Raw genomic sequence first — 13366 nt, 5'->3', positions numbered from 1 at the left:
TTTAAAACCAAGCTGCGCCTGTGGGAGACGCAGATGCAGCAAGAAAACTTGAGCCATTTTCCGTGTTGCCGAACTATGAAAGAGCAGGTTTCTACCGCAGTGTTCCCACGTGGAAAGTTTGCTGAAAAACTTAGCATACTTGGTGCCGACTTCACACGGCGATTTGCCGACTTTGAAGCCCAAAAAAGCAGGTTTGAACTGCTCAGTAATCCATTTGCAGCTGACGTGGAAAGCGCACCAACCAACATACAAATGGAGCTGATTGAACTCCAATGTAGTGACACACTCAAGGCAAAGTATGACTCGGTGGGCGCTGCACAGTTTCTACGTTTCATTCCCGACACAATGCCCCAGCTGCGTACCCAAGCTGCTCAAATGCTCTCTATGTTTGGCAGCACATATCTGTGTGAGCAACTGTTCTCTTTGATGAAGATAAAGAAAACATCACACAGGAGTCGTCTTTCTGATGAACACCTTCACTCAATTCTGAGGATTTCCTCAGCTCAGAGCCTGATTCCAAACGTTGACGAACTTGCATCCAAGATGAGATGCCAAGTATCTGGCTTAGACTAGTGTGAATCACAGAGTGTTGGCCTGTGGAAAAATGTTTTCACTAGAAATTACTCCGGAAAAGCTGCAGATAAAGCCATAAGAAATAAATGCAACTGATTTTTTATTTATTTAATGTTCAATGTTGTTTTTGTAGGCAATAACCTAAGCTTTGTTAGTTCCAGGTTAATATGTGTAATAAATTCATTTCAATAAGTTTTGCAATAAACGCTGAACCAGTCCGGCCCTCGACTTGTACCGATTTTTTAATTTTGGCCCACTGTGTATTTCAGTTTGACACCCCTGCGTTAGGTCTACATTTGTGTTTGCTAATGCTTGATTTCAAACGGTTTATTAATGGAAAAGGTATGGCTCCCAAAACAATCTTATCCGAAATAGCATCGTTTCTTTCTCGTTGCCTACTTTCTTGTAATCTACGTCTGTAAGTTAATACCAATCATAAAAAGAATGCTTGCTAGGCAATCTGCTTCATAAAAAACGAAATTCGTAAATCTTAGATATAGCAGAGACTGAGACACATGAGAGCAGGTTGAAAAAATGAAGGCAACGAAAGCTGTGGGAGCGCGCGCGCGTGCACAACTGATCCGGCCCGCATGAAGTCGCATTTTTCTCAATCCGGCCCGTGACCTAAACTGAGTTTGACACCCCTGCTCCAGATGAACAAGTTTCGGGCAGACCAAAGGGCGTCATTCACCGAGCTGACACTGGATGTCGTTTTTCTGCGTCGCTGGAAAACGGCCCCTAGATTAGAGTGCCCTCTGTCACGCATCTTCTCGGGATGAACCGTAACACAGGCTCCGCATCTCTCTCCACATCCTGTATGCAAAGCTCCGGTCGGGAAAGAGGTGAGCGACCGTCCTTTCCCTGCTATTGTCATCTCGGGGCAGCGCATAGTGGGCCTGCAGCGTGGACCAGACTGGGGGGAAGTTCCCCACCACCAGCCAGGCAAGGTCTTGGTGCCAGTTTTGACGATGAGGCGTTTTGACAGATGATCTGGACAGTTTGCTGTGGGAACTAACACGCTGGCACCAGAACATCCGCAGGTGCTGGAAATCCAAGCAACACACGCAAATTGCGAGAGGAACTCAGCAGGCCAGGCAGCATCTGTGGAAAAGAGTAAAGAGTCGAGGTTTCGGGCCGAGACCCTTCATCAGGACTACCACACTGTGTCAATCGAGTCATTCTCCTGGCTTGTCTGCAGGATGTTCGCCGCGCACACGAAACGCTGGGAATCTCAGCATCTAAGGAGAACAGACGACGTTTCGTCAGTCATCAGGACTGGGAGCTCGGCTGTTTACTCTTTTCCACAGCTGCTGCCTGACCTGCTGAGTCCCTCCTGCATCTTGCAGGGATTTCTGTGATGCGCGGGTTTCCATCACCTGCTGATCGGTCTGGATGTACCGAGCTGACCACTTCCTGAATGACAAGTGGTCGAATGTGTTGGCCCGGAGCAACTGCGACCAAGTTCATTAACATCCAGGAGGCAACGTTACTGCCCGGGACTTGCTCTAATTCTGAGAACAAACTCGGCGCTTCCATCAGACTGAAATCTACGGTCCGTCACTCAAGCATATTCAGAGCCGAGGAGTGAGCCCCTCCCAGTGTCAGTGGGCGTTTGGAGTGAACAAGGGCCGGAGTTTGCAACCGGCAGCGAGTGGGTCTGGGGGGAGGCCGGAAATCGGGAGTGGCGTCTCGAGCAAAATTCATCGACACGGATGATGGCCGGCTTCTGTTTTCCACCGCGAAAAGGGCCTGTTTTCTGCAGCTGCCTCCGAAACCCGCCTCCTGCTGCTGGGAGACGGGAGCTGAGAGCGGCGGCGCTCTCACCGATCCCCTGTGCAAGCCGACAGACTGGAGAGCAAGGCAGAGCAAGCCGCAAAGGTAAACACGTATTTAAGGAATTAAATTTTATTCACAATTAGCATATCAACAAAAGATTAAAAAAGATCAAACGGCATTTTAAATTCTTAGTGCCAGATGGTCAACACATTAACACTATTTAAACCATTGCCAATCAGGTAGTCTCCGGGTAGCCGAAGAGATTGTGGAGACATTATTGGTGATCTTTAAATTTTCACCGGATTCCGGAGTGGTTTCGGAGGACCGGAAAATTGCAAAAGCCAGGAAATTAAAGGCCGGTTCTTCTAACTTCACCGGTCGGGAAGACGCCGGACTCCGTTATTAAGCACAAAGTATCGGGCACGTAATAGGTTGGACTTCAGTCCAGCATTCAACACAATCATCCCTCAGAAACTGATTGGAAAGCTGAGCCTACTGGGCCTGAACACTGCAACTGGATCCTAGACTTCCGGACTGGGAGACCTCAGTCAGTCCGGATCGGGAGCAGCATCTCCAATACCATCGCATTGAGTACGGGGGCTCCCCAGGGCTGTGTGCTCAATCCACTGCTGTTCACTCTGCTGACCCACGACTGTACTGCAACACACAGCTCGAACCACATCATCATGTTCGCCGATGACAAGACCGTGGTGGATCTCATCAGCACGAACGACGAGTCAGCATACAGAGAGGAGGTGCAGCGGCTAACGGACTGGTGCAGAGCCAACAACCTGTCTCTGAATGTGAACAAAACAAAAGAGATGGTTGTTGACTTCAGGAGGGCACGGAGCGACCACTCCTCGCTGAACATCGACGGCTCCACGGTAGAGATCGTAAACAGCACCAAACTTCTTGGTGTTCACCTGACGGAGAATCTCACCTGGTCCATCAACACGCTCCATAGCAAAGAAAACCCAGCAGCATCTCTACTTTCTGCGAAGGCTGAGGAGAGTCCATCTCCCACCCCCCATCCTCATCACATTCTACAGGGGTTGCGTTGAGAGCATCCTGAGCAACTGCATCACTGCCTGGTTCGAAAATTGCACCATCTCGGATCGCAAGACCCTGCAGCAGATAGTGAGGTCAGCTGAGAAGATCATTGGGGTCTCTCTTCCCGCTATCACGGACATTTACACTACACGCTGCATCCGTAAATGAAACAGCATTATGAAGGACCCCATGCACCCCTCATTCAAACTCTTCTCCCTCCTGCCGTCTGGGAAAAGGCACCGAAGCATTCGGGCTCTCACGACTAGACTATGTAACAGTTTCTTCCCACAAGCTATCAGACTCCTCAATACCCAGAGCCTGGACTGATACCAACTTACTGTCCTCTACTGTGCCTATTGTCTTGTTTATTATTTATTGGAATGCCTGCACTGTTTTTGTGCATTTTATGCAGTCCTGTGTAGGTCTGTAGTCTAGTGTAGCTTTGTGTTGTTTTATGTAGTTCAGTCTAGTTTTTGTACTGTGTCATGTAACACCATGGTCCTGAAAAACGTTGTCTCATTTTTACTATGTACTGTACCAGCAGTTATGGTCGAAATGACAATAAAAGATGACTTGACTTGACCTGAAGCAGCATTATTTTCCTCAGGGGAAATCTTGCCTGACAGATCTGAAGAAGGGTTTCAGAATGAGGTTTAATATCACCGGCATATGTCATGAAATTTGCTAACATCGGCGGCAATACAATGTAATACATGATAATATAAGTATAAAATAAGTAAATCAATTATGGTATATGTTAAATAATTAAATTAAAAATGCAAAAACAGAAATAATATAAAAAGTGAGGTTGTGGCGACCCATTTCCTGGCACATCCGAACCGACTCACAATTAGATAGCCTACGGGGGTTTGAGAGCTTTGGAGCCTCTGCGCCATGGGGGGCCGGTTGAGGGAAGCTTAAAAGTGAGGCTGAAGTTTTCGAATAAAGTTTTTTCCTTCGACTGCAGTTACCGACTCCGTGTCGTAATTTTAGCGCTGCGTGTAGCACACCGCTACAATTGGTGACCCCGACGGTCCAAACGATTTTTGGACCAGAAATGACCGACGCCGCCTCTGTTCATGCGGTTTCGTTGACACTGCCGGGTTTCTGGACACAGCGCCCGGACCTATGGTTCCAGCAAGCCGAAGCCCAATTCCACGTTCGCCGGATCACCTCAGAAGATACCCGCTACTACTACGTGGTGAGCTCCCTCGACCAGGACACGGCGGCCCAGGTCGCGGAGTTCGTACAGTCGCCCCCGGCAGACGGCAAGTACACGGAATTCAAAGCCCTGCTCCTCAGGACTTTCGGACTCTCACGGCGCGAGCGGGCTGCCCGTTTACTGCACCTGGATGGCTTGGGCGACAGACCTCCATCGGCTTTAATGAACGAGATGTTGTCTCTGGCCGAGGGACACACAGGCCTCATGTTTGAGCAGGCATTCCTGGAGCAGCTGCCCGAGGACATACGCCTGCTGCTGTCCGACGCGGATTTCAGTGACCCCCGGAAGGTGGCAGCCCGGGCGGACTTGCTGTGGAACGCCAAAAAGGTGAGCGGGGCGTCCATCGCACAGATCTCCCAGCCACGCTCCCGGCAGCAAACCAGTCCAGGCCTGGCCGCAGAGCCCACTAACCCCCGGCCCAATGACCACTGGTGCTTCTACCACCAGCGGTGGGGCGCAGAAGCCCGCCGTTGTCGCCCGCCCTGCAAGTTCCCGGGAAACGCCAGGGCCAGCCGCCGCTGATGGCTACGGCGGCTGGCCATCGGGATAGCCTCCTGTATGTGTGGGATAGAAGGTCGGGACGCCGGTTTTTGGTCGACACTGGTGCCGAGATCAGCGTTTTACCTCCGACAAGTTACGACACTCGCAGCAGGGCACCGGGGCCCCCCCTGAGGGCCGTGAATGGCAGCACAGTAAGGACCTATGGCACCCGTCAGGTGCAGCTACAGTTCGGCTCCAGCCAGTTCACGTGGGACTTCACACTGGCCGCCGTAGCCCAACCGCTTCTGGGTGCGGATTTTTTGCGAGCTCACAGCCTACTGGCCGACCTGCCCAGGAAGAGACTGGTACACGCCGAGACCTTTCAGACGTTCTCCCTGGTTGCAGCCCAGTTGCCAGCCCCTCACCTCGGTTCCATCACGCTGTCCGACAACGACTTCACCAGGGTCCTGGCGGAGTTCCCATCGGTTCTGGCACCGCAGTTCACAGCGGCCATGCCCAGGCACGGCGTACAGCACCACATCCCGACCCAGGGACCACCCCTCCACGCCCGCGCTCGGCGGCTTCCCCCGGACAAGCTCCGACTGGCGAAGGAGGAGTTCCAGAGGATGGAGGAATTGGGGATCATCCGGCGGTCCGACAGCCCATGGGCCTCCCCCCTGCACATGGTGCCCAAAGCGACGGGGGGCTGGAGACCGTGCGGCGACTACCGCAGGCTGAACGAGGCTACCACACCGGACCGCAACCCTGTGCCGCACATTCAGGACTTTGCAGCAAACCTGCACGGCGCACGGATCTTCTCCAAGGTAGACCTCGTCCGAGGGTACCATCAAATCCCGATGCATCCTGACGACGTCCCCAAAACGGCTCTCATCACCCCTTTCGGCCTTTTCGAGTTCCTCCGCATGCCGTTCGGCCTGAAGAATGCCGCACAGACTTTCCAGCGGTTAATGGACGCGGTGGGACGGGACCTGGACTTCGCGTTCATCTATTTGGATGACATCCTCATAGCCAGCAGCAGTCGGCAGGAGCATCTGTCCCACCTCCGTCAACTCTGGGCCCGACTGAGTGAGTACGGTCTTACAATCAACCCCGCCAAATGCCAGTTCGGACTCGATACCATTGACTTCCTGAGCCAAAGGATTACTAAAGACGGGGCAACCCCTCTGCCCGCTAAGGTAGATGCGGTCCGCCTCTTTCCCCGACCCAACTCGATCAAAGGCCTTCAGGAATTCGTAGGTATGGTCAATTTCTACCGCCGCTTCCTCCCTTCAGCTGCCCGGATCATGTGCCCCCTGTTCGCCCTGATGTCAAATCCGAGCAAGGACATTACCTGGGACGAGGAGTCCGCCGCCGCTTTCGTTCAAACGAAGGAAGCTTTGGCGGATGCCGCAATGCTAGTACATCCCAGAATGGACGCCCCTACCGCCCTCACAGTGGACGCATCAAACACGGCAGTCGGTGGGGTGCTGGAGCAACTCATCGCAGGTCGCTGGCAACCCCTGGCGTTTTTCAGCAAACACCTGCGGCCACCCGAGCTCAAGTACAGTGCTTTCGACCGGGAACTGTTGGCGCTCTACCTGGCAATCCGGCATTTCAGGTACTTCCTAGAAGGTCGGCCCTTCACCGCGTTCACGGACCACAAACCGCTTACCTTTGCGTTTACGAAAGCGTCCGACCCCTGGTCGTCCCGCCAGCAACGCCACCTGTTCTACATCTCTGAATACACAACGGATGTCCGGCACGTCTCGGGTAAGGACAATGTCGTGGCGGATGCGCTCTCTCGCCCTACCGTTCATGCCCTTTCCCAAGGGGTAGACTTTGAGGCACTGGCAGAGGCGCAGCAGGCAGATGAGGAGATCCCGAGTTACAGAACCGCAGTCTCCGGTTTGCAGCTCCAGGATCTCCCCGTAGGCCCAGGTGAGAGGACCCTACTCTGTGACGTCGCCACCGGCCAGCCCCGTCCCGTCGTCCCCACAGCCTGGCGGCGACGTGTTTTCGACTCCATTCATAACTTGGCGCATCCCAACTGTCCGGATGGTTTCCAGCAGGTTCGTTTGGCACGAACTCCGCAAACAGGTCAGTGAATGGGCCAAAACGTGCATGCACTGCCAGACGGCCAAGGTGCAGCGGCACACCAAAGCCCCACCGCAGCAGTTCCATCCCGCCCACCGGCGTTTCGACCACATTCATGTGGATATCGTGGGCCCCCTGCCAGTGTCGCGCGGAGCGCGTTACCTCCTGACTATCGTGGACCGGTTCACAAGATGGCCAGAGGCGGTCCCGCTCACCGACACCACCTCCGAATCTTGCGCCCGAGCCCTGATCGCCACCTGGATATCCCGCTTTGGTGTACCAGCCCACATTACCTCCGACAGAGGCGCCCAGTTCACCTCCAGCCTGTGGTCAGCTATGGCCAGCCTTTTGGGGACTCAGCTGCACCACACCACTGCCTACCACCCACAGTCGAACGGGCTAGTGGAGCGTTTCCACCGTCACCTGAAGTCGGCCCTCATGGCCCGCCTGCGAGGAGCCAACTGGGCGGACGAGCTTCCCTGGGTCCTACTCGGCATCCGCACAGCGCCCAAGGACGACCTGCACGCCTCGTCGGCCGAGTTAGTATACGGCGCGCCTCTGGTCGTCCCCGGGGAGTTCCTACCAGCCCCACGGGGGCAAGAGGAAGAACCCGCAGCAGTCCTGGGCAGACTACGCGAGAAGCTCGGTAACCTGGCCCCCATACCCACTTCACAGCACGGGCGGCACCCGACCTGCGTACCCAAAGACCTACAGAACTGTAAGTTTGTGTTTGTACGAAGGGGCGGGCATCGGCCGCCGCTGCAGCGGCCATACGAGGGGCAGTTTATGGTGCTCCGGAACAACGGGTCCACGTTCGTGCTGGACGTTGGGGGGAAAGAGGAGGTTTTCACGGTGGACCGCCTCAAACCGGCCCATGTGGACCTGGCGCAACCGGCCGAGTTTCCGGCGCAGAGGCCGACCTCCCAAGCAGGTTCTGGCCCAGACTGTGGAATTTGGGGGGTGTATCGCCGGTTCTGGGAGGGGGGGGGGGTTATGTGGCGACCCATTTCCTGGCGCATCCGAACCGACTCACAATTAGATAGCCTACGGGGGTTTGCGAGCACAGAGCTTTGGAGCCTCTGCGCCATGGGGGGCCGGTTGAGGGAAGCTTAAAAGTGAGGCTGAAGTTTTCGAATAAAGTTTTTTTCCTTCGACTGCAGTTACCGACTCCGTGTCGTAATTTTAGCGCTGCGTGTAGCACACCGCTACAAGGTAGTGTTTATGGGTTCAACGTCCATTTCGGAATCGGCTGGGAGAGGGGAAGAAGCAGTTCATGAATCGCCTTGTGTCCCTTCTCCCAAGATGACCCCCTTCCTGACGGTAACAATGAGAAGAGGGTATGTCCGGGGTGATGGGGTCCTTTCTGAGGCACCACTCCTTGAAGATGTCTTGGATACTACAGAGGCCAGTACCCAAGACAGAGCTGACTAATTTTGCAACTTTCAGTAGCTTGTACAGTAGCACCCCCCCCCCCACCCCGACCTCCCCAGACCAGACAGGGATGCAGCCTGTCAGGATGCTCTCCACGGTACATCTGTAGAAGCTTCAAGTGTTTCAGACGACATACCAACTCTCCTCAAACTCCAAATGAAATGTAGTCGCTGTCTTGCCTTCTTTATAGCTGCATCGATATGTTGGGACCAGGTTTGATCCTCAGAGATCTTGACACCCAGGAACCTGCAATTGCTCACTCTTTCCAGTTATGATCCGTCTATGAGGACTGTTGTGTGTGTGCCCCACTCTCATCATAATCAGCTTTTTGGTCTTACTGACGATGAGTGCAAGGTTGTTGCTGTGACATTGCCTAGCTTGCTGGTAGATCCCACTTGTCTCCATCTGAGATTCTGCCAACAATGGTTGTACAAACAGTGAATTTATATATGGCATTTGAGCTATGCCTAGCCATGCAGTCCTGGGGATAGACCGAGTAAACCTCGGGGCTGAGCACCTGTGTTGATTGTCAATGAGGAGGAGGTATTATTACCAATCCGCACAGATTATGGTCTTCTGGTTTGGAAGTCAAGGATCTAATTGCAGTGGGAGCTACAGAGGCCCAGGTTCTGTACCTTATTGATCAGGACCGTAAGAGTGATGGTGGTAAACACTGAGATATTGTCGACAAACAGCATCCCGATGTAGATGTTTGTATTGTCCAGATGATCTCAGGCCATGTGATGAGACACTGAGATTGTATCTGCCACAATTGGCAAATTGCAGTGGGTCCAGTTCATTGCTGAGGCAGGAGTTAATTCTGGCCATCACCAGCCTCTCAAAGCATTTCATCACTGTAAGTGATACCCATTAAGGCAGCTCACACTACTCTCCTTGGGTACTGGTATAATTGTTGCCCTATTGAAGCAGGTGGGTGCTTCCAACCACAACAGTGAAAGATCGAAAATGTCCTTGCGTACGCCTGCCAGTTGGTTGGCACAAGTTTTCAGAGTCTTACCAGGTACTCCATCAGGGCCTGCTGCCTGGTGAGGGTTCACCATCCTGAAAGACAGAGATCACAGGGTCACCGGATGCAGCAGGGATCGTCACAGGTACAGATATATTCTTCCTTTCACAGAGGGCATAGCAGGTGTTGAGCTTGTCGGGTACAGTACTGAAGCATTGGTGCCATTCATGCTATTGGGTTTTGCTTTGTAGGAAGTAATGGAATGTAACCTCCTACCTCGCTCAGAATTGTTACTTTGCTCTTGTAATAGCCCTTCACAAATCATACCTGGTTTTCTTGTACAGATCTGGGTTGCAAGATTTAAATACCTTAGAATTAGCCCTCAAGCGGCTCTTGGTTCACCCATGGCTTTGGGACTGTACAGCAAGTTTTTTGTAGGCACCCACTCACCCACAAAGGCTTCAATGGAGTTGGTATCAACTGCGGCATACTCGTCCAGATTCGAAGATGAATCCCTGAATACTGTCTAGCCCTCCTATTCAAAGCAGTCCTGTAAGTGCGCCTGAGCTTCCCTTGTCCATACCTTCTTGGTCCCCACTACTAGTGCTGTAGTCTTCAGTCTCTGCTGAACTCAGGCAGTGGAAGTACAACCAGGTGATCAGACTTTCTGAAGTGTGGTGTGGAATAGTACGACAATTCCTTTTGATCTTAGAGTAACAGTGCCGTAGTTTCCTCTGTTACTACAAGTGATTTGTTGATGATAATTATTTAGTGATTTTTTTCAAGCTGCCCTGGTTAAAATCCCCCAAAATGTTGGGGAAGGTGCAAGGTTCTGCTGTTTGGTGCATGTTGATCGCATTGCTGAGAACACTGGGAGCCTGTTTTACATTGCCCTGAAGTGAAATGTACAACGTGACCAAATTCACCACTGAAATCTGCCACGGCAGATAAAGTGGCCTGCGCTTGATTGAGAGATATTCCAGGTCTGATGAACAGAATTGAGACATCACTGAAACATTTGTGCACCAATGGGAGTTTTTTAAATGCACTTGTCGCCCGAAGCAGCAATATTTCTGATGAGAAATCGTCCTCTGTTGGATTTAGACAGTGATAGATTGTTCTATTGCATTAAAATACATTTACTAACTTTACAGACCTTGGATGCGGTTGTGATTCTCTATAGCAGGAATATTTAATTGCATCCTTTGAGCTGAGCCACTTCAAGTTCGCCATTGAAGGGGACCCAGAAGGTCCGAAACGATGACTGCTTACTCGTTCCCTAGATGCTGCCTGGCCTGCTGAGTGAGTGTGTTGCTTTAGATTACCATCATCTGCAGATGTTCTTGGGCTTGTGACAAACCTATTGCACTCTTGTGGAAATAACAGGCAGGGTAGGCAAAAGAGAATCAGTAGGTGTTGTTCACTGGGATGTTCAGAAGTCATTTGACATGAGGCTGCGAAACATGGTACGACCCCATGGTATTACAGGAAAGATACCAGCATGGAGAGGAGATTGACTGACTCTCAGGAGGCAAAGATTGGGAATAAATGGGGACTTTTCTGGTTGGCTGCTGGCGCCTAATGGTATTCACTGTGGTCGGTATTGAGATACTTTTTCATGTTTTATGCAAATGATATGGATGGCAGAATTGATGGTTTTGTGGGCAGGTTTACAGATAATATAAAGATAGCTGGTGCTCAGGAAGCAAGAAGTCTGCAGTAGGCCTTAGACAGATTAGCAGAATGGTCAAGGAAGTGGCAGCTGGTATATCGTGTAGGGAAGCTGATGGTGATGCATGTTGGTAGAAGGAACAAAGGTACAGACTATTAAATGGGGAGTGAATTCAGAAATCAGAGGTGAAAGGGGTCTTGTGCATTATTACCTAAAGGTTGACATGCAGGTTGCAAATATAATGCTCACATTAATTTTGAAATGACAGGAATGTAAAAGAAGAGTTTGAATGCCGAGTCTTTATAAGGAGGTGGTCAGACCACATTTGGAATGTTGTGAGTAGTTTTGGGCTCCTTATATAAGACAGAATGTAATAGTAATGGAGAAGGTCCAGAGGAGGTTCAGAAGGATGATCCTGGTCAGGAACGGGTTAGTTATGAGGAGCATTTAATGGCTCTGTGCCTTTATGTACTGTAGTTTAGAAGGATGACAGGGTATCTCAATGTGACCAATCAAATATTGAATGGCCTACATAAATAGATGAGAGGATGTCTCCAATAATGGGAGAGACTAGGATCAGGGGGCACTAACTCATCATACAAGGGCATCCCTTTAGTACAGGGGTGAGGGGGAGTTTCTTCAGCGAGGGAATTGTTAATCTGGAATTCATTGTCAAAGGCAGCTGTGGAGGACAAGTCATTTGAGTCTATTTAAAGTAGGGTTGATAGGTTCTTGATTTGTAAGGGAGTTGAAGATTACAGGAAGAAAGCAGGAGAATGGGGCTGAGAGGGGAAATAAATCAGCCATTATTGAGTAGCAGAGCAGATTCGATGGCCTGAATAGCCTAATTCTGCTCCTATGTTCTATGGTCCTATTATCAAGTGCTGTTTGATCCTGTCTGTCATACACTTTCGCGTCACTGATGTTTGGCTGAGCAGTCCGGAGTTCCCTGTCTCCGCAGCCTCTTGTGTGACCTCACCAGAGTTTCATACAGCCACCAGATGGCGCCAGTGAACCACGGTGCCGTTGTGATGCCCGCAGACAAGACAATGAACCCTGACGAAGGGTCTCGACCCGAAACATCGACTGTACATCTTCCTATAGATGCTGCCTGGCCTGCTGCGTTCCACCAGCATTTTGTGTGTGTGGCAATGAATCCCTCAATTGTATATGTTGACATTTTATGTACTTTGATAATAAATTTACTTTGAACTTGCCAACTTCCACACTCAATGCACTGACTGATGAAGGCAAGCACGTCCTACACCTTCCTGACTGCCCTCTAACTTGTGTTGCCACATTGAGAGAGCTGTGGACATGGATCCCAAGATCCCTCTGTACATCAATGCTCTGAGAGTGCTGCCATTTGCTGTGAACTTTCAATACTGCATCCTCTCTCACATGTCCAGGCTAAACTCCATCTGCTACTTCAAAGGTTTCAATAGTACATTTAATGTCAGAGAGATGTATACAATATACATCCTGAAATGCTTTTGCTTTGCAAACATCCACAAAAGCAGAGGAGTACCCCAAAGAGTGAATGACAGTTAAATGTTAGAACCCTAAAGCCCCCCCAGCTCCCCCTCCCACACACAAGCAGCAGCAAATCAACAATCCCTCTCCCCCACCAGCAAAAAAGTGTCAGCACCCCCCACCGAGCACTCAAGCCTGCAGCAAAGCATCAATAAAGACACAGACTTGCAGTACCCCAGAGACTGCTCGTTCACCCGGTATTCAACATACCACAGGCTCTCACTCCCTAAAAAGGGAAAAAGGGGTGTCCTCGTTTCACAGCGAGAGGGGAGACAACAAACAACGCACTGATTTACAACGTAAAAGTCTGTTTCGTTGCTTTTTCTGCCTTTTCTCCTCTGCCATGGAATTTCTGAACAGTCCATCAACCTACAAACACTACCTCTCTATTTTGCTCTCTTTTACACCATTCATTCATTTACTCACTCTCATTGTATTTACTAATCTACCTATTTATTGTCAGTCTACTTACTTGTCTATTTATTTATTTTTATTGTAATTACTTTTTATGTATTACTGTGTATTTCAGCTGGAAAACAACGAATTCTGTGCGATACTGTAAGTCAAT

The sequence above is a fragment of the Hypanus sabinus genome, chromosome 5 (assembly GCF_030144855.1).
Source record: "Hypanus sabinus isolate sHypSab1 chromosome 5, sHypSab1.hap1, whole genome shotgun sequence".
Taxonomy (NCBI): Eukaryota; Metazoa; Chordata; class Chondrichthyes; order Myliobatiformes; family Dasyatidae; genus Hypanus; species Hypanus sabinus.
Note: the sequence above shows the minus strand (reverse complement) of the source record.